Here is a 23595-nt window from a genome sequence, read left to right on the forward strand (position 1 = left end):
TCCCTATATGTTCAAAACTCTAGAAAAATTAGGGATAACAGTATCATACCTCAACATTGTAAAAGCAATCTATGCTAAGCCACAGGCTAGCATCATTCTGAATGGAGAAAAATTGAAGGCATTCCCTCTAAAATCGGGAACAAGACAGGGATGCCCTCTCTCACCACTTCTGTTCAACATAGTCCTCGAAACACTGGCCAGAGCAATTAGACGAAAGAAATTAAAGGCATAAAAATAGGAAAAGAAGAACTTAAATTATCACTATTTGCAGATGACATGATTCTATACCTAGCAGACCAAAAAGGGTCTACAAAGAAACTATTAGAGCTAATAAATTAATTCAGCAAAGTGGCAGGATATAAAATCAACACGCATAAATCAAATGCATTCCTGTATATCAGCGACAAATCCTCTGAAACGGAAATGAGGACAACTACTCCATTCACAATGTCCTCAAAAAAAATAAAATACTTGGGAATCAACCTAACAAAAGAGGTGAAAAACTTATACAATGAAAACTACAGAACCCTAAAGAGAGATATAGAAGAAGATCTTAGAAGATGGAAAAATATACCCTGTTCATGGATAGGCAGAACTAACATCATCAAAATGGCGATATTACCAAAAGTTCTCTATAAGTTCAATGCAATGCCAATCAAAATCCCAACGGCATTTCTTGTAGAAATAGATAAATCAATCATGAAATTCATATGGAAAAATAAAAGACCCAGAATAGCAAAAACAATGCTAAGCAGGAAGTGTGAATCAGGCGGTATAGCGATACCAGACTTCAAACTATACTACAGAGCAATAGTAACAAAAACAGCATGGAAAGTACAGCATCCCTTTATGTTCAAAACTCTAGAAAAATTAGGGATAACAGGATCATACCTCAACATTGTTAAAGCAATCTATGATAAGCCACAGGCCAGCATCATTCTGAATGGAGAAAAATTGAAGGCATTCCCTCTAAGATCTGGTACAAGACAGGGATGCCCTCTCTCACCACTTCTGTTCAACATAGTCCTTGAAACACTGGCCAGAGCAATTAGACAGACGAAAGAAATTAAAGGCATAAAAATAGGAAAAGAAGAACTTAAATTATCACTATTTGCAGATGATATGATTCTATACCTAACAGACCCAAAAGGGTCTACAAAGAAACTATTAGAGTTAATAAATGAATTCAGCAAAGTGGCAGGATATAAAATCAACACACATAAATCAAATGCATTCCTGTATATCAGCGACAAATCCTCTGAAACGGAAATGAGGACAACTACTCCATTCACAATATCCCCCCAAAAAATAAAATACCTGGGAATCAACCTAACAAAAGAGGTGAAAGACCTATACAAGGAAAACTACAGAACCCTAAAAAGAGACATAGAAGAAGACCTCAGAAGATGGAAAAATATACCCTGTTCATGGATAGGCAGAACTAACATCATCAAAATGGCGATATTACCAAAAGTTCTCTATAAGTTCAATGCTATCCCAATCAGAATCCCAACAGCATTTCTTGTAGAAATAGATAAAACAATCAGGAAATTCATATGGAATAATAAAAGACCCAGAATAGCAAAAACAATGCTAAGCAGGAAGTGTGAATCAGGTGGTATAGCGATACCAGACTTCAAACTATACTACAGAGCAATAGTCGCAAAAACAGCATGGTACTGGTACCAAAACAGGCGAGTGGACCAATGGTACAGAATAGAAGACACAGTAACCAATCCACAAAACTACAACTATCTTATATTTGATAAAGGGGCTAAAAGCATGCAATGGAGGAAGGATAGCATCTTCAACAAATGGTGCTGGGAAAACTGGAAATCCATTTGCATCAAAATGAAACTGAATCCCTTTCTCTCGCCATGCACAAAAGTTAACTCAAAATGGATTAAGGAGCTCGATATTAAATCAGAGACACGGCATCTGATAGAAGAGAAAGTCGGCTATGATCTACATACTGTGGGGTCAGGCTCCAAATTCCTCAATAGGACACCCATAGCGCAAGAGTTAACAACCAGAATCAACAAATGGGACTTACTCAAACTAAAAAGTTTTTTCTCAACAAAAGAAACAATAAGAGAGATAAACAGGGAGCCTACATCCTGGGAACAAATCTTTACCCCACACACTTCAGATAGAGCCCTAATATCCAGAGTATACAAAGAACTCAAAAAATTAGATAATAAGATAACAAATAACCCAATCAACAAATGGGCCAAGGACCTGAACAGACACTTCTCAGAGGAGGACATACAATCAATCAACAAGTACATGAAAAAATGCTCACCATCGCTAGCAGTCAGAGAAATGCAAATCAAAACCACCCTAAGATACCATCTCACTCCAGTAAGATTGGCAGCCATTAAGAAGTCCAACAACAACAAGTGCTGGCGAGGATGCGGGGAAATGGGTACACTTGTTCATTGTTGGTGGGACTGCAAAATGGTGCAGCCAATTTGGAAAGCAGTGTGGAGATTTCTTGGAAAGCTGGGAATGGAACCACCATTTGACCCAGCTATTCCCCTTCTCGGTCTATTCCCTAAAGACCTAACAAGAGCATGCTACAGGGATACTGCTACATCGATGTTCATAGCAGCACAATTCACGATAGCAAGATTGTGGAACCAACCTAGAAGCCCTTCAATAGATGAATGGATTAAAAAATGTGGCATCTATACACAATGGAGTATTACTCTGCATTAAGAAATGCAAAATCATAGAATTTGGAGGGAAATGGATGGCATTAGAGCAGATTATGCTAAGTGAAGCTAGCCAATCCTTAAAAAACAAATGCCAAATGTCTTCTTTGATATAAGGGGAGTAACCAAGGACAGGGTAGAGAGGAAGAGCTGGAGAAGAAGATTAACATTAAACAGGGATGATAGGCGGGAGGGAAAGGGAGAGTTAAGGGAAATTGCATGGAATTGGAAGGTGAGCCTCAGGGTTATACACAATTACATATAAGAGGAAAGGAGGAGTAGGATAAAAATTATATAAGTGGAAGAAACGATTTTTAGTAGAGGGGGTGGAGAGAGAGAAGGGGAGGGGAGGGGAGGGGAGGGGAGGGGGGATAGTGGAGAATGGGATAGACAGCAGAATACATCAGTCACTAGAAAGGCAATTTATAAATCAATGGAAATGTAACTGATGTGACACAGCAATCTGTATACGGGGTAAAAAATGGGAGTTCATAACCCACTTGAATCAATCTGTGAAATACGGTATATTAAGAACTATGTAATGTTTTGAACAACCAACAATAAAATATTATAAAAAAAAAAAAAAAACAGCATGGTACTGGTACCAAAACAGGCAGGTGGATCAATGGTAGAGAATAGAGGACACAGAAACCAATCCACAAAACTACAACTATCTTATATTTGATAAAGGGGTTAAAAGCATGCAATGGAAGAAGGATAGCATCTTCAACAAATGGTGCTGGGAAAACTGGAAATCCATTTGCATCAAAATGAAACTGAATCCCTTTCTCTCGCCATGCACAAAAGTTAACTCAAAATGGATCAAGGAGCTTGATATCAAATCAGAGACACGGCATCTGATAGAAGAAAAAGTTGGCTATGATCTACATACTGTGGGGGTGGGCTCCAAATTCCTCAATAGGACACCCATAACACAAGAGTTAATAACAAGAATAAACAAATGGGACTTACTCAAACTAAAAAGTTTTTTCTCAGCAAAAGAAACAATAAGAGAGGTAAATAGGGAGCCTACATCCTGGGAACAAATCTTTACTCCTCACACTTCAGATAGAGCCCTAATATCCAGAATATACAAAGAACTCAAAAAATTAGACAATAAGATAACAAATAACCCAATCAACAAATGGGCCAAGGACCTGAACAGACACTTCTCAGAGGAGGACATACAATCAATCAATAAGTACATGAAAAAATGCTCACCATCTCTAGCAGTCAGAGAAATGCAAATCAAAACCACCCTAAGATACCATCTCACTCCAGTAAGATTGGCAGCCATTACGAAGTCAAACAACAACAAGTGCTGGCGAGGATGTGGGGAAAAGGGTACACTTGTTCATTGTTGGTGGGACTGCAAATTGGTGCAGCCAATTTGGAAAGCAGTATGGAGATTTCTTGGAAAGCTTGGAATGGAACCACCATTTGACCCAGCTATTCCCCTTCTCGGTCTATTCCCTAAAGAACTAATAAGAGCATGCTACAGGGACACTGCTACATCGATGTTCATAGCAGCACAATTCACAATAGCAAGACTGTGGAACCAACCTAGATGCCCTTCAATAGATGAATGGATAAAAAAATGTGGCATTTATACACAATGGAATATTACTCTGCATTAAAAAATGACAAAATCATAGAATTTGGAGGGAAATGGATGGCATTAGAGCAGATTATCCTAAGTGAAGCCAGCCAATCCCTAAAAAACAAATGCCAAATGTCTTCTTTGATATAAGGGGAGTAACTAAGGACAGAGTAGGGACGAAGAGCATGAGAAGAAGATTAACATTAAACAGGGATGAGATGTGCGAGGGAAAGGGAGAGAGAAGGGAAATTGCATGGAAATGGAAGGTGATCCTCAGGGTTATACAAAATTACATACAAGAGGAAGTGAGGGGTAAGGGAAGAATAATACAAGTGGAAGAAAAGATTTACAGTAGAGGGGTAGAGAGAGAAGAGGGGAGGGGAGGGGAGGGCAGGGGGGATAGTATAGGATAAGAAAGGCAGCAGAATACAACAGACACTAGAATGGCAATGTGTAAATCAATGGAAGTGTAAATGATGTGATTCAGCAATCTGTATACGGGGTAAAAATGGGAGTTCATACCACACTTGAATCAAACTGTAAAATATGATCTACCAAGAACTATGTAATGTTTTGAAGGACCAACAATAAAAAAAGAAAAAATAAATAAAATATTAAAATCTAAAAAAAAAGAATTAAGACTATTTGGAATAGCAGCATACTGTGACAATACTGTGTGTACCATGTTGATAGCAGCACAATTCACAATAGCAAAGCTCTGGAACCAGCCTAGGTGCCCATCAACAGATGAACGGATAAAGAAAATGTGGTACATATGCACAATGGAGTCCTATTCAGCCATAAAGAAGAATGGAATTATGTCATTTGCTGGAAAATGAATGAAACTTGAGAACATTATGTTAAGTGAAATAAGCCAGATTCAGAAAGTCAAGGATCCATGTTTTCTCTCATATGTGGAAGCTAAAGACCTGTAAAGTAGAGGAAGGGGTAGGGGGAGAGGGGAACTAAATTAATCTAAATATGTTACGTACCTGGCACAATGGACCCCTTTATTATGTATAATTATAATGTGCCATTAAGAAATTAGTTTAAAAAGACTATTTGGACCAGGAAATTCGTTTTGAGAATGAGCAGAAAGTTGAACCTTAGGAAACTCTGGTATCCTCCAATTTAATTCTCTCTTTTTCACACACATTGTTGATACTGGCCTTGGAGATCAGGAAGGGGGATCAGACACCAGGTCCTTCTTCCCTAATGTTGATGACTAAATACCCGAAAAACACCCAGGCAAACACAGACAGCAAGTTTTATTTAGGAAATAGATTTTATTTAGGAGACAGACTTCTCCTAGGAGAAGGGGACCCAGAGCTTAGAGTCCACGGAGAGGCTGTGTCTTGTTCTTTCCTAGGCCTCAGAACCCCTTTTAATTATTGCCTTCTCCTTCTTGTCCGTCTACGTGCTGAAGAACAGGGACAGGCCACAAGGTCAATCGTTAGCAACCAGAGGGCCCAGGAGCAGGATCACAGAGTTTACCAACCCATTGTCCTCTCGGTGTGATAACCAGTAATGATCAGCCCTCATCCTTTCTCAACCCCGCCATTCATTACCCACACTGCCTGCCTGACCTTCAGTTTGCTGAGGAATGTGACAAATCCTGTTCACTCAGGCCGGGCAGGGCTGCAGGCAGATTGCTTCTTGCCAAAGAAAGCATGTGAGGGGTCAACACTGTGGGCTCATTTTATATAATTATTCTCCTGTGTGTTGCCACCACCCTCATCTATCTGTCCCCTTACACTGTCGTGATCCAAATAACAGAGGAGAGAGCAGGACTCAATTGAGACATGCCTAATCTCCACTTACGGGATCCCAGTGCGACCAGCTTTTAGATCCTTGGAATAAGCAGCTGTGTCTGTACACACCAAGATGAGGATTTGGATTTTAGTCCCCCAGATCTGGGGGAGACAGATGATTAAAATTGGGCTTTCTGCTGTACAGTGGTACTTTGTGAATTCTAATCATACCAACAGTGTCATTCAAATTTATTTGAAAGGTTTGTGAATGACATCATTGGCAAAAATTTGAGTTAAGAAACTATACATTAAAAGCATATTGTGATTTTGTTAAACTGAAAATGTGTCGTACTTTTTAAAAAAGTAAGTATTGGAAATTTCTGGACAAGATGATAGGTTTTACCCAAGTGTTTTGCTTATTCCTATTAAAATGGCTTGCAACACACCTTAATCTCAGCAACTCGGGAAGCTGAGGCAGCTGGATGGCAAGTTCCAGGCCAGCCTGGGAAACTTAGCAAAACCCTGTCTCGAATTTTTTTAAATAAATAAATAAATGAAACATTTAAAAAATGATTAGCAAAAGTTACAAATAGAGAACCATGTCTATTATCAAGAGAGGTAAGAGATAGTGAGAGCCCTCATACTAAGAAATGTGAGAATTTTATAGTCACTGTACTGATGGTCTTGGATTAAATGGTCTTGTATTAGAAATGAGGGGAAGCTCAGATATCTACTCAGAATTGTTAAGCACACCAAGTGAATGCAGGCTGAAGGGCAATCAGGAGAGCTATAACAACACAATTACAAGAGACTCCAGCCCACCAGAAAGAGTCATAGAAAAAGAAGCAAGAACAAGAATTAAATTTAACATTTAAAACATTTAAGGTTAAGTGGTGAATGTGTTATATTCATTTTTTAGACAGAGACAAAAACCAGGCACACTATTGTTATGGTTTGGATATGATGTATCCCCCAAAAGTTCATGTGTAAAACAGTGTAATGTACAAATTGTCTCTTGAAATACTGAAAATGAATAAAATGTAGCAATACTTAGAGATGCAGCCAATACTAAAATCAGAAAATAATCATATTTGAAAAGAAAACAATATCGCAAAGCTCTCAATTGAAGTACTTGAAAGAAGAATGTCGATTCAAACCTTGAGGAAAAAATAGTATACAGAAATATTTTGGGGATAGAGAACAGAATTTATAACTAAATGTGACAGGTCTTCAAGGAAGTAGACAGGCTTATGAAATATTGTGCAAAAAAAATATAGACAACATCCAAATTTAGAAAAAGTTCTAAGAATGAATAAGGTTCTAAATTTTAAGAGAACATATCCATGATGGTGAGATAATAAGATAAAAATAGATGAAATTTCCTAGAATATTCTAATTCCTAGAAATTAATAATAGTTTTTATTGAAAAGCATGTTGACGATAATTTTTTAGAGGATATAAGTCATTGATGATAATTTTATTGATTTTCTAGAAAACCAAAATTATTCCTATCATTATGCTCATAAAAATTTTGACTCAAAAACTAGAAAATAAAAGTGGACAAATAACAGGAAGATTAAAATGGAAGCTATCAAATAACTTTCTGTAAAGAGCTTATTGTACTAAATGTCTTTTTTGGCTTTATGGGTACTGATTTGGGGAAAGTTTCCAGGAAATTAAAAAGATTAAAAGCTACCAATTTTTTTTTTTTTTTGGTACTGGGATTGAACCCAGGGATGCTTAACCTTTGAGCCACATCCCCAACCCTTTTTGAATTTTATTTAGAGAGGTTCTCACTGAGTTGCTTAGGGCCTCACTAAGTTATTGAGGCTGACTTCAAACTCATGATCCTCCTGCCTCAGCCTTGGCTGCTGGGATTACAGGCTTACACCACTGCACCTGGCTACCAATGTGTTTTTAAGTTGTATTTCTATTATCCTGGTAGATGCCTCTTTGACAAGTATAGGTTCAAGAGAAACAAACAAGAAGTTGTTGGGGAAGAAGGGAAACTCAAATCTAGTACCAATTCTGATAGTATTAAGGTCAGAAATCCTGCTTCATAGGTGAGGCTTGGAAGAAAAAAACCCGGTCATTCATTTTGTGTGGAAGAAGAGCCTCAGATCAGAACTGACATGTGGACAAGTGGGTAGTGGTAAAAGACCTGAATGGCTGCCCAGGGACCTGGAAAGAGAAAAGTTGGAAGACTGCAGACAGGGTGGGCTGGGGTGAACTCAGAGCACTGACATAGAGGAGCCGGTATGAGTGTGAAAAAATCTGTGTCCAATAAAGTAACTCGGCGCAGAAGAGAAACTCAACATCCAAGTGCACAGACCAAGTGGGCCTTTTGACATCAACCAGCCTTGATCATTGAGCACATGATCAAAATGACTGGCAGGAAAGAAGTCTATTCATGAGCCCAGAGTCATGAGTTTTTACTTACTAAGGCTGATTTGTTCCTGTTACTGCCTGATGTCATGGAATAAAAGAATCATATTGTAAAGAGCTCCAAACTTGCCGGGAGTGGTGGCCCACACTTATAATCCCAGCAGCTTGGGAGGCTGAGGAAGGAGGTCCACGAGTTCAAAGCCAGTCTCAGCAAAAGCAAGGTGCTAAGCAACTCCCTGAGACCCTGTCTGTAAATAAAATACAAAATAGGGTTGAGGATGTGGCTCAGTGGACCAGTGCCTGAGTTCAATCCCTGGTACCAAGCCATCACATCGTGCCTCATAAACATATACTCTTATTTTTCAGTTAAAACATATAGCTTTTAAAAAGGCAATACATTTGTTTGCAAAAAAAAAAAAAAAAAAAGTGGATGAACCTGAAGGCGCCATACTAAGTGACACAGCCGGGCACACAGGACAAATACCACAGGATCTCACTGAATGTGTGCAGCGTAAAGAAGTCAAACTCATGTAAACAGAGTATATACATCTAAGGTGTTTCATGTTGCACTGTCTGGTTTCTCCAACAGCTTGGTTTTCTGTGCTGTCAATAAACATAAATGTCTCTTTCATATCAACATTACCCACAGGATTTTTTTTTTACATTTTCAACAATATTTTTATGCCACAGAGCAGAAAATAAGGAAAAAGTGGTGAGTGACTGATTGTATTTGTCTATTTCTATTACCATTAAGAAATACGTAGGGCTGGCTACATTTATGAAGGAAACAGGTATATTCAGCTCACAATTCTGGAGACTCAAGGGCACAAAATCAGCACCAGCTTGGCTCTGGCGAGCACCTCATGGTGGATGGCAGGAGTGCATATATGACAGGAGAGATCATATCCCCAAACAGGAGGCCAGAGAGAGGTTCAGGGGTCAGGCCTATTCTGTAATAACTTCTCACTTTCAGCTCAGTAAATCATCATTCCCTTCCTAGGAACATTCCCCCGGTGACGTAGGACCTTCCACTAGACCCCATCTCTTAAAGTGTCCATCAGCACTTTTATACTGAGGGCCAAGTTTCCGTCACATGAACATTTGGTGGACACACCTAACATCCAGACTGCAGCAAGTGTGTGTAAGTGTTGGACTAGAGGATCAAGTTGGCCTAGTTCAACTAACTTGTATCACTGCCATTCCGTGACTAGACTCTGGCTGGTAGAAGTTAGGATGAGGAGTGGGATACAAAGAAATAGACTTCAAAGGGCTCTTGTGTTGCTTTGATATTGTCCCCAGGCTAAGAGTCTCCCAATGGAAGATGAGATACTGGTGATCCATGATGTGGTAAGTGGTATCACAATTAAACAGACTGACCCTGGGTATGAAGTATGGACAGATTCACAGGTCTTCCTAATCCTTTGCCTTTGAGTTGAGAGAGGCTGACCAAACAAAAGATGGAAGGGGAGTAAAGTCAGGGTATTTATTTTCATAATTTCATCTTGTCCACGTGGGGTGACCAATTTTTTTTACCAAAGGCATCCTTTTTTAACAGCTGGACCTGTTCACTCCCTTAAATGCTACTTTTCTTGCATTAGTAAGAAATACCCACGAGTGAGTTACAAACACGCACGCACACACACACACACGCACACACACACACATGTACACACACATACACACACACCTCATGTAACCTTAAATGTCTTAACAATTATGTCTCCTTTTTGTTCTTGCATCTTTTCAAATGGATCTTTCTGATGGGATGAAATTGGCTATATTTTATTATTATTACTATATTGTTACAGTTCTCCTGCTTGCTCTTCAGCTCCCATTCACTTAGCATGTTTGCAACTATAGGTAGAAGAAATCACTGGAGAATCTCCAAAGCTTCCCCTCACTTAAACAAGACCATTTAATCAAACACCATCAATCCAGGGACTACAATTTTTCATGTTTTCTGGTCCATGGACGTTCACTATCTCTCATTCCCAGTTAATCATATTGTTCTCTATTTGTAACTTTTGCAGTTGTTTTCATGGGGACTTAAAATTGGGAATAAGCAAGACACATGGGAAGAAGTACCATCTCTGGCAAAAATTTCAAAGAATCATCTTCTACAAAATACAACACATTTTCGCTTAACAAAACTAAAATATGCTTTTTACAATTTTTATTGGAGCATTAGAAAGTCTTAAATTATTTCTTGCTAAGCTATATCAGATGGAGACATTTCTTACTGGGCCTTTCATTTTTGTGTTCTGTCATGGGGGGAGGGGTGGTAAATGCCTGCACCTCTTTGGCATGTCCTTGTTGAAGTTTTCTGGAGTGAAGGGGAGCTGCATATTTAGCACCTCCCCCCCAACCTGGTTTGGCTTTCCCATCCAAAATCTACACAGAACTTCTGCCTTGGCATCTAGCCACACAAACTTCATTCCACCCATTTCTTGTTGCTCACAGAGCAATCCAACCAGATGTGAGCTCTCCTGTGTGGATTTCAGATTGCATGGCGTGCCGGGCCCCTGGCAGAGGTGAAGGGGCTTAGTGGAAAAGGTTCCAGCAGAAGCTCAGCCCTACTGCTGAGGCCAGGGTTGGTGGCTTGCGAGTGGCTTTGCAGCCCACTTGTGGGGAGCATTCGGCAGTAAGCAGCCATTGGAACACTTGGGACATCTGCAGGCTGGTGGAGCACTGGGAGGCAGCAGGCAATGTTTAATATTCTTTTAATGTAACAGTTATTTTCACTCTGATCCTACAACAATGTCATCCACACATCTTTCAGACAAATCTGAATGACACTGTTGGTAGGATTAGGGTTGGTAAAATGTTGATTGTGAAGTAGAAAGCACAATTTCAATCACCCATTCCCCACAAGGAATAAAAACCAAATTCTAATCTCAGTGTACACAAACACAGCTGCATGTTTCAGGAATCTAAAATCCTGGAAAATTGGGATCCAGTAGGTAGAGATTATACATGTCTCAAATTAGTTCTGTCCTCCAAAGCTCTGTCTCTCCTTTATTATTTAGACCTTGACAAAAAGAATTTTTTGTCAAGAAAAAGAATTGATTTGGATAACAACAGAGCTTCTAAAGTTTAGATTTCTGCTCCTTCTCACAATCAGTCCCCCAGTCCAAATAGTCTTATAAAACTATTCTAATAACCTAATGAGTTTGATCTTTACTTTAAAATACTTTACTAGGACATCATTGAAAGTATTTGAAAAAGACGGAAGTATTCGGTGGCTTAGAAGGACTTAAGGTTTGTTTTAGGAAGATTATTTAAGCCAAGAGATCAGAAAGGAGAATGGAGATAAATGATCCACTCCTAGAGTCTCACTAATTCTGGCTCTTTGACTCTTTGCAATTTCAAAGTGAAATTCTGGATCATTACATTAAAATTAATATTCTTTTTTTTTTCATTTTTTACATTACTCAGTTCTGAATGAAAATCTTCTGAACATTCAGGTCACTGAACTTGGCTACTTACTCCCCTCCTGGGAATGAACTTCTCTTGTCTCAAATTAATCTTGCAAACTCCCTCACTTGACTTAACCTTCGATTGAACCCTGCTAATTTCTGTGAGCTGTTGATTCTTGTCAACTTCCTTAGCTGTAAGTCTGTTTCAATATTCTTACACGGAACTACTCCTAACAGTAGATTATTATTTCATACATGGATCAAGCTCCCACCGGGATTATAAGGACAGGAATCCTTTCTTATTTCTCTTTTCATCTTCACCACCCACCTTGAACCATTTACCTAGCCAACCCTTGGGGGTGCATGGCAGATCAACTATATCCCCAAGTATATTATATGGCCAAATCTCTATACAGTTACAGGGAGATTTACAGGGAGGAAGCTCAAATATCTTTTTAGTCCCATAGTCCGGCCTGGGTTAAAATGTGTGGCTCAGCTGATAGTACAATCTGGAACATACCATCATACCAAATCTTCAGGAGCAAGTCTGAATAACTGTGCTTTTACTTTGCCCTGTTTTGTTCTTCAAGGTCATACTTTAGTGATATCATTCATTGGACCTATAGATAATGATTCTGAACAGCAGCCTGTGGAGTCAGTTCTTGGAAGGGATCTTAGCCATCTGCCCCGTCTCCCAGAAGGCTACTTCCAAATCCCCTCAGCAGCTTCTATGTATCACCTCCTTGGGCTCATCTGAGCCCATCAAGAGGTGGATCGGTCCCTGAGGTGGACCCTTATTGTCTACTAAGCCCTGGCATAGTGATGTCTTACTTAAGACCTCATGGCCCTTTTGGAACACACTTCTCATGCATTTTTACACATCTTTAGAGAACGATGCTTCTAAGCACATAACTATGCCTGGATGGACTATCACAGCATTTATTCATTTTGCATCATTTCCTTGATATGGGTGAGCTTTCCCATTCTTTCAGCATTTCCACAATTCTACTCTCTCTCAACTTGGCCATGTGTAAATTCATAGAAGATTTGGCAAAGCACTAAAATACCTCTTCACTTACATTCCCTAATTAAGTTGGATAATCCACTCGACTCATCAAAATTGAGACTCCAAGGCACATTAAGAATCTAATGAATCTTCAAAAATAATATGTAGCCAAGCATGATGGCACTTGCCTGTAATCCCAGCAACTCAGGAGGCTGAGGCAGGAGGATGGCAAGTTCAAGGCCAACCTCAGCAACTTACCAAGGCCCTAAACAACTTAGTCTCCAAACAAAACAAAATAAATAAATAAATAAAAAGTTCTAGGGATGTAGCTCAGTTGTAAAGCACCTCTGGGTTCAATTCCCCAGCACCAAAATAATAATAATAACAATAACAGCAGAAATAGGAATAAGAAGAAGGAGTAGATGTAATAGCCTCTGGTTTTTAAGAGTTTGTGTGAATCTGAGCAATGCAGCATATCAGTAGTCATTGTTATAAGTCTTGGTCCTCTTTTTAACCAGAACACTAAAATCACATGCTTTACGTCCTCCTTAAGATAGAGATAACTGCACAGAGAGGAGAATCCAGACTGTGCCATTATTTATTTCCTCTACTGACCCTTGGAACTTCCTAAAAAGCATGAAACTGTGTTACTCCACTTCATCCGTTGTATCACTCTGCGCAACCAAACTCTAAAACATAAAAAGCTGAGCATACATGGCAATAAGAAAGAATTGCCATATTTGTTGTTTCTTTCTGCAACATTGAATATTCAGTGACTCCACTATTGCAGTGAATCCACACAGGTCTTTCTAATACCAGACTTGAATAAATGTCTGAAATATTAGATATAATTTTATAGTGAGATCCCATTAACTGTGTTAATCAAGGGTAATTGAATGTAATGGGGGAAGGTGGGAGAGGTCAGAGTTCATGACATCAGGAATTGCTACAGGCAGTGACTTAGGCTTTGAATTATCAACCCCATCGTAGATCCTCGCTGGATCCTAGATGTAAGATTCAAATCATCAGATTTCTAAGTAACTGGAACTGAAGAAACCATAATGCTCTTTATGATTTAGGTTGCCTTCTCTTTCCTTAGGCTGCAGCTGGTAGAGACAGACACAGGATCCAAAACAGAGAATTAACACTGATTTACTGAAGACAGAATAGCTATCTCAGCTTAGTCTTTCCAGGACGTATAACCAGGACAATGTACATCTTCATTTCTGACAAACAGTACATTTTTCTCTGTCTGCTTTTCTGCCCCAGTCTGGAAACAGAATCTTCCATAGCACCACCATTTCTTTATAATACTGTGGCATAACATTTGGAAGGCAATAGTTCTGGGTCCTAAGGGTCTCAGCCAAGCATCTTCTTTAGGGACAGAATCCTGATTTGAGCAGTCTTCAATTGTGGAAGCAAAAAAAAAAATTTCTAAATTTTTCTGTTTCACAAATACTTGTCAATAGATTAATAAATGAAGACGACAACCTGATATAACACAAAAATAGTGAGCATCCAAGATGCAAGGACACTTTTTTTCTGTAGCATTGATTCCTTGAGCCTGCCTTTAGCAGACATGATCTTCATGATAAACATGAAAATGTAGCCACAGAATGTAAGGAAAATTAGGACATTGGCTATCCCAAAGAAGATTTTTATAGAGCTGTCAGGACTTGCACAAAGAATGTGTCAATGCAGGAAAGTTTTGACAGTTTTAGGGCATGTCTCACAAGAAGTGCCTGATGAACCCCAGGAAGTAAACTGGGTGGTCTCTGGAGAATTTTTTTCCCCCAGTCATTGCCTTGGTGCTCCCAGTATCAGAGAGTAGACAAGAGAATGCATTGAAAACTCAGAGTAATTATAGCAATTCCACTGTCCTGTGTTTCATCTTTCCCTCCATTGAGCACTGGGAAAAGAGAAATGCTTCACTGCTGTGGAGAAAGACTCGAGCCTTGCATCTCAAATTATCACCCGACGCCTGTTCAGTGTTCCAGGCTCTCAAGTAATTCTTAAAGTCTCATAACAATTAACAAAGAGATTTAAAAAGTGGACAGGAACTTTTGAAAACTGTACGACAGAAATGCTTTGATTATTATATGTAAAGATCATTGAAATAATTTTTTAAAAATTTTTTGATTGAAATGATTTTAAAAAGCCATTTCTTATCATTCATTAGGTACCTCCTGCTTTATCATCATAAAAGAAGTGTAGATGGCATCTTTCCAGAATAAATTTTAATGATCGACCTGTCCTAGATTGTCATTTAAATACATTTAATTTTTTCCCTTTGTTCTTCAGAAAAATTATTTACCCTGTTAATAATAACTTTTCAAACTTTTTACAAATGTATTTAATACTACATCTTCAAACTAGCCCCGAACATGATATTATAATTTATAATTCAAATATATTTTGTAGAGCAGAAGTTTGTGTGCCCGATAAAGTTATAGAACAAGCCTTCCTAGGGGATCCTTCATACAAAGTGCTCCAAAAGGAGGCAAGTACAGTGCACTCTTGGCCCCCAAGGGTTGTCTCAATTTTAGGGTATTTTGATTCTTGGGGGACAGCATGATAACTTACGTAAGGGTTCAGACTTGGAGCTTTTGTTCTGACACACTCTTGCTCTAGCAAATAGTCCCAGTGGTCTGAACACACTGAGCTTGATTTACTCACTGAAAAATGAGAACAAGAAGAATCCCTGTACCTGAAGGTTACTAAGATAGTTATAAGCAGAAATTCATGCAAATATTTAACACACAATCAGGTACATAGTCATTGTTTAGTAGATTTTTGTTGTTATTACCATTGATTGCTTACCAACAATCTTGACTGACTGCTGTACTCAGGAATGAAATGAAAATACCAAAGAGTGTGTGTGTATGCATGTATGTATGTATGTGTATGTATGTGTGTGTATGTATGTATGTGTGTGTGTGTATGTATGTGTGTATATATATATATATATATATATATATATATATATATATATAAAATTTCCTGAGACATCACAAGCCCTATAGACTGTGAGCCATTATTTCCTCCAGACAGGTCAATCACCCAGGACCTTGAAGTCGTTTAAGCCACACAAGCATTTTCTATTTAGTTCCCTTGTCCTTGGATACACAGAGTTAAAGAACAGCCAACATCAAAATAAGATGGGCCTTGATATAGAGAAAGGGTTGATGTGAATATTTCATTTCCAAAATACTACAGAGAAATTGTTTTGTTTTGTTTTAAATCAGGAAATCAGTAAGCTAGAACTCAATAACATTTTATATTAGATAACACTTCTTGTTTATACTCCAGGCCAAACTGTCTTTCCTTAAGATGAGTTCATCAGTAATTAACAGACAAGAACATTTTAGAAAAGATCGATAATTAGAAATGACCTGCACTTTCAGATATAAAAAAGTATTATAAACATTCTTATTAATTATTCTTATAATAACAAACATGTACCAAAAGAACAAATAGATGCTGTGCACAGTGGGAACAAACCTTTAATCCCAGAAACTCTGGAAAATGAGGCAGGAGGATCACAAGTTTGAGGACCACTTGGGCAACTTAGATGCTGTCTCAAAAGAAAACTCTAAGGACTGGGGATGTAGCTCAGTGGTAGAGTACTCCTGGGTCCCATCCTCAGTACCAAAAAAAAAATAGATATTAAAAAACAAATTCTTTAAGCATTGAAGCATTAGTAGTTATTTTATATATGATAAAGTTAATATTTTAAATTAATAGGAAAATGACAAACTCTTCCTTAAATAAATAATAAATGAGAACTTACTGTGGGACTGTGGGTAAAAAAAGTTATTACAAGATTAAATAGACACATATTTATATAATATAGTTCTGAACCATAACACCAAATAGAAAGTAAAAAGAAAACTATAAAAAAAATCAATTAAAATCTTGGTTATGATGGAAAAATCTAGTTATACAAAACATACTTGAAATGCAATTACAAACTAGGAAAAATAGTCACAATTACCAAAAGAGGACAATATAGTAAGGATTTGAATATAAAAGATGACTTACAAACAAACCAAAGATTAGCTCCCAAAATGGTTCTTCCTTTTTAGAAGGAAAAAAAAAAGGTAAGGCTGGGGCTGGGGCTCAGCAGTAGAGCACTCACTAGCATATGAGAGGCCCTGGGTTCCATCCTCAGCACCACATAAAAATAAATAAATAAAGGTTTGTGTCCAACTATGTTGAGAGCCATAGCCAAGTAGGAATGACGCATGGCAATTTCTTTGTCAGCCTACCCCATGTTGCTTAGAGGGAGGACTCTCCATTGTGGAAATGGGCTTGCCTTGGACCCAGGTCATTTGCAGTGACATTGCATGAATGTTTGAGAAAGGTGACCCTGCTCAAGGACCAGGGTGGATCCGGGTTTAGGGTGGATCTGGGTTTAGGGTCAATCCTGCTGGGAATATGGGAATAGGGCAGTTCCAGGTTTAAGATGGATCCTGCTGGGAATAGGGTGTATCCTGCTGCCTCAGGCACCCGCTCCTTGAGTTCCTGTTGAGTTCTCACGGGATTCAGAGAGTATTTGGTATGCAGAGCCCGGTGGGATGTGTGGATTTTCCCAGAACGTGCGTGTAGAGTGCCGGTGAGAGTTCGGGAATTAAGAATTGCTGTTTGAATCTACAAGGCGGTGTGGTGGCCCGGTTATTTTGTGCCCAGACAGACTGTGGCACAACTACAACTAAAAAATAAATACTTTTAAAAAATGTATTTAATCTGTCACTCATTCATTCTCAGTCTTTCTCTCTCTCTCTCTCTCTCTCACACACATTCACATGCACACATACTATGTACAGACTGTATACAATGTCAAGCATTAAGTGTAATAGGTGTTATGATATTTACTTTTTATGCTTATCTGTATTTTCTCAATTTTCTACAGATCCTATTTATATAAAAGAAGAAAACAAGAAAAAAATTCAGAGGGAAAGAGTTTAGACTCATCTGACATTTACTTACTGTCAGTGTAACCTTTAGCAGGTTATTAATCTCTCTGTGCCTAAATTGCCTCAGTGGATAAATGGAGACAATGGTATTCACCACTGTATAGGTTGCAGCAGGGACTGAATGATGTGAAGTTATTAACTGTCATCCCCATGATCACTTTTCTGTAAAAGTGAATAGAACTGACACTGAAGTATCAAGGAGATCTTAAAATTATTTCAGAAATTAGGTGATCTCTTAGCCTAGATTTAATAATATTGTTAATAAGTCAGCGTGCTTATTTCTATCTTGCAGTAATGTGTTGTCTCCCACCCAGACAGACTGCAAATTCCTAATGCCTCCTTTATGCTCCATTTCCTCTAATTACCGCTGAGCAGACAGACAGCACAGGCAAATCCTCTAGTATTTCTGGCCTCAGATTCTCCATCTGGAAATTAAGATTTTTTTGATTAGCAAATCCCTATCTCCTTTCCAGCTCAAATCACTCCAAGATTGGGAAAGAAAAGTTAGGAGCCTGAGATCATAAGAAGACGATGGGTAAGTAGGTATAGATCTAGTAGGGACATGGTGGCATGGGACATGGTGTCAGCAGGGAAAATCCTCCATGACAACCATGCCAAAGAGCAAGTACCTGCAGTGTTTTCTTCCCCAATTGGATTAACTCCTTTTACCTCTCTCTGCTTTCAATGGCACAGTTAAGAGCATCCCCAGTTGTGCCATCTCTCTTGCTATAAGGGGACAGGTAGTTCATGATCAAAAGCACCCATATAGGAGTGCAATATAACCAATTGGAAAACTCTTTGGAAGGGAAATAGGCAGTCTGGCAAGAACTTTTGGCAAGAATTGTCTTCTCGTGGGATCCTGGTCAAGGTCAGAAGGCAAAACATAGAACCGTGGATTCCTGGCATTTCATGTGGTTTTACAGTAGGACTCCTGTGAAATAGGTTTATGGAAATGAGGCTCTCCCCTTCTTCACCTCTCCCCTCTCCCTCACTTCTGCACCTGCACTTAGAGTTCTTTCTTGAGTTCTATTTCTGCTTACCCAGATTCTCTGCCCTTCAGTAAATAGAATAATCTCAACCATAAAATTTCAGGTGTTACTCTGGGGCAGGGGATGGGTGTTGCATTCTTAGGGATATGACCTTGAGCTCTATTACTCTTTGTGTTTTTTACAGAAAATGAAGATTCTATGATCATGTTAAAGAAATAGGCAATTTCAGCTGTTAGCAAGAACTAAAGGGTCTTGTCTTCCTGGATCTGGTTCAGGAGACAGAGAAAAGGGTAAATTCCATGCTGTCTTAATGTTTCTTCCAGAAAAGCCATGTGGAAAGGATCTATTAAATCCACATCTCCCATTGCTCAACTCTTCCCTCCTTCTCACTTTCATACCTTTTACTTAGGACCCTTTCTTGAGTCTTTTTTATCCATATTCAAAGACCTTAGTGAAAAAAATATGCTCAACACATTCTTGGTATTACTCTAGGGTGAGAAATAGGGGCTGAATGACAGTTTGGCAATTCCAAAGGAAATGACCTTGAACTTTGTCACCTTCTGTTTTTTTCTGCTATAAAATGGGAATACAAGGACCATCTAGAGCCAAATAAGAGAATGCTGTCTACAAAGCCTGCCATTTTGTAAAACTAATAAATGAGAGTTTAATCAAAAATAGAAATTTACTGAGTTTCAGGGGAATTTCCAAAGATCAAAACATGCTCATCTGTGTTTCCCAGTTTTCTTCACTCCAAGGACCATGTGGATTCGACTTTTGCCCTTGAGGATTTGTTTTTGGAAATAATTATAATTTGATTTCCATTTAAAGACACAACTTTTATTCCTGACTTCTGAGCAGTAAAAGACAAACTTAGTCTTCACAATTTGACAGAGTTTCCAGGGACAGTCTATTAGACCTGAAATACTTCAGATAGCTCTCACTGTCATCTTTGGTGATTCTGGGAATCTGAGGACACTATCCCAGGCAACACAGATTTGAAGGTGCCTACTCTAGGCACCCAGAGCATTGGCATGAATGTCCCCTTTAACCTTCATCATTTCATCTTTACCTTAACTTTGTTCCTCATTCAAGAATATTCCTGGCTTTACCTGATTTTGTACCTGGCACACTTTCTCAGATAGAACATGTTTTTACTAGCTCAGAACTGGAAAGGTCTTGATTAGCTATATCCACCTGGTGAGACCTCCAACCAATATTTGAATCAGTCCATTTTTCTTCCCTCAATTGTCTTGGGAGATGACGAACACATGAAAAATGTTAATTAAAGGAAGTAAGTGTATTTAGAATATTTTTTTTATGTAGTAAGATAAGTTATTAGGATAAAATTTGTTATGAAGGATTAAAAAAACAATTCACATCTCTTCACTCTTTTCTTGGAATGGTGAGGTTACACAGAATACACTTAACTGTAACTGTCAGTGTCACCAGAGTGCAATAAGAGTGATGAATTTCATGTAGCTGGTGGACCTACACTTTGATTTATTTTCACTGAAATGACTAATTGCACCGATGTTTGGGGGAGTTGTAAGAGTTCACAATTTCAAAATATTTTTGTTAACTCATAGTGGATAAAACATCTGAGAAATTGTAATAGCATCACTCTAAGAGTAAGCAGAAAGATTTCTAAGTTCACAAAAGCATAACGGAAATTAAATAAAAATGAAATTCTTAGTTTCAAAGCCAATGGGTAAAGAAACCATTTACTAATGTATTTAACATGTATTTATTGAGATATGCAGAGGTTATGATGCTTAACATTGAGTAGCGGAACACAAAGAGTAATAGAGCTCAAGGTCATATCCCTAAGAATGCAACACCCATCCCCTGCCCCAGAGTAACACCTGAAATTTTATGGTTGAGATCATTCTATTTACTGAAGGGCAGAGAATCTGGGTAAGCAGAAATAGAACTCAAGAAAGAACTCTAAGTGCAGGTGCAGAAGTGAGGGAGAGGGGAGAGGTGAAGAAGGGGAGAGCCTCATTTCCATAAACCTATTTCACAGGAGTCCTACTGTAAAACCACATGAAATGCCAGGAATCCACGGTTCTATGTTTTGCCTTCTGACCTTGACCAGGATCCCACGAGAAGACAATTCTTGCCAAAAGTTCTTGCCAGACTGCCTATTTCCCTTCCAAAGAGTTTTCCAATTGGTTATATTGCACTCCTATATGGGTGCTTTTGATCATGAACTACCTGTCCCCTTATAGCAAGAGAGATGGCACAACTGGGGATGCTCTTAACTGTGCCATTGAAAGCAGAGAGAGGTAAAAGGAGTTAATCCAATTGGGGAAGAAAACACTGCAGGTACTTGCTCTTTGGCATGGTTGTCATGGAGGATTTTCCCTGCTGACGCCATGTCCCATGCCACCATGTCCCTACTAGATCTATACCTACTTACCCATCGTCTTCTTATGATCTCAGGCTCCTAACTTTTCTTTCCCAATCTTGGAGTGATTTGAGCTGGAAAGGAGATAGATAGATTTGCTAATCAAAAAAAAAAATCTCAATTTCCAGGTGGAGAATCTGAGGGCAGAGATACTAACAGATTTGCCCAAAGTTGGTACAGCTAAATCACTAATCAGTATGAAAATGAAAATCAAACCTACTGTGAGAGATCACCTCACATCTGGTAATGACATTATTTAAAAAAAAAACTGAAACTTCCTAGACCATTCATGGGGAAGTAGATTGGTGCATTCATTATAGAAAACACTAGGAAATGAAATAACAACCTCATAAAGATATGGTCACTCCCATGTTCATTGCAGATCATTCAAATAGGCAAGATGTGGAAACAATGTTGGTGTCCATCAGTGAATATATAGATAAAGAAATGGATAAATAAATACACACACAGTAGAATATTATTCAGTTTTTCAAAAGGATTCAATCCTGTTATTTGCCGTAATATGAATGGATCTAGGCGACATTACAATAAGTGAAATAAGCCAGACACAAAAAGAAAATTACTACACAATATCTGCTAAAGGTTATTCATACCAACACTAGGGTTTTGAGGGAAGGTGGATTGTGGAGATAGGAGCTCACATTTCCTGGTAGTTAGTAGGTTTATATAGATGTTCTGCATAAGTTCCCACTTTCGTTTTGTTTTATTTTTTATTTGTTCTTTTTAGATATGCATGACAGTAGTGTATTTTTGCTGCAGTCTGGCTGGGCACAAATCACGAGCTACTGAAGCAGGAACAAACTTTATTTCTGAACTCCACCACATGCTCCACACACGCTCCCAGGAACTCCTCCCTAACACCATGCCAGGAACCAGCAGCCGAAAATATCCTCTGGAAATCCCTCCTCCTGCACTTCCCCAACCAATGGGAACTCTCCGGGAATCCCCACGAGAACTCCAAAGTAGCATGAGAACTGCAAAGTAGCGGCGGCCAATAGTAATGCCTCGCCTGTCAATCAATACTATTGGCAAAATGCCAGGGGCCATTCCGACTCAGCTGTGTCTCTCAGCATATTTTGACATCCTGTACATACATGAAGTATGACTTATTCTGATAAGAATCCCATTCTTGTGGAGTTTCCCATGATGTGGAGTTTCACTGTCTATCTTGGCAACAGCACACAGGATTTTTATATGCCCCAAAGTTCTGTCTATAAAATAGGGGTAGCTTCTCACTCACCAGCCTCATGTGAGTTAAGAAAAAAAATCAAATCTATGTGATGTATCTACATGGAGCGCAAAGTGTTTTATAAAAGCTAATGTTATGTGCATGAAATTCACTCTATAAACTCTGGCCTGAAGAAATATTTCTTTACACTTTTGTGAATTCTCTTGGTGAACTCTGATATCCCCAAATCTGATGGGTCTCTGCTCTCTGCTCAGATTTATGGTTCAGGAAATGCTGGCCAAGTCTCTAGGACTCAGGTTTTGTCCCCTGAACAAACCATGACAATAATTTTGAGATTCTTTCACAGTCTCTGGGAACCTACCATGGAGCATGCTTCAGGCCCACGCATGACCCAAAACTGCTGACCTTGGCTTCTTCTAATTTCTAGGAACCTCCCCAACACTTGATCTTAAAAGTGTCCCCTGCCTTCCATTCTTTCTCCCACCCCTTTTCACAATTCACTTCCTTCTATATTCTGAAGAACTGAGGAAACCCAGACAAATACTGCCCATCCCAACTACATCTCCCTCTCCTCGCCTCTTTGTATCTCTCTCACTCATTCATTCTCCGTGTCTTTGAGATTAAAGTTACAAAATATTCATTTTCAATGTATTTTTAATTTGTACATAGTTATTTTACACCATATATTATTTTATTTAATTATTATATAAAAAAATTATTAACAATTAAAAATCAAAGTGGGGTTAGGGAGGGAGAGTATGGGAGGAAGATTATTTCTAGATAGGCAAGAGGGGTGGGAGGGGTGGAAGAGGAGAGGGAAGAGGAATAACAAGGATGAGGGAATGTGATGGTCATCATTATGCAAAATATATGTAAGAAGATTTGAAGTCGGTGTCAACATACCTCATATACAAACAGAGATATGAAAAATTGTGGTATATATATGTATAAAAATTGTAATGCAAAAAAAGAGTACATATATAATGGCGTAATTTGGCGTGAACATACTTTATACACAGAGTTAAAAATACTTGTGCTGTAAATGGGTAATAATGAGTGTAATACATTCCACTATTGTCATGTATGTAAAAAATAAATAATTTTTTTTAAAAAAAGAAATAAAAGCAAAGAAGAAGAGAAT

General features: G+C 38.5%; 1 protein-coding gene across 1 annotated transcript in view; it reads right to left on the minus strand.

Moving 5' to 3' along the window:
- LOC308641895 (olfactory receptor 5A2-like) overlaps positions 1-23595 on the minus strand; it is a gene marked incomplete at both ends in the record, with an annotated part of 114313 nt that overhangs the window by 72263 nt on the left and 18455 nt on the right.

This window comes from Spermophilus citellus (assembly GCF_964194105.1).
Source record: "Spermophilus citellus genome assembly, chromosome: 2".
In the NCBI taxonomy this organism is placed as follows: domain Eukaryota; kingdom Metazoa; phylum Chordata; class Mammalia; order Rodentia; family Sciuridae; genus Spermophilus; species Spermophilus citellus.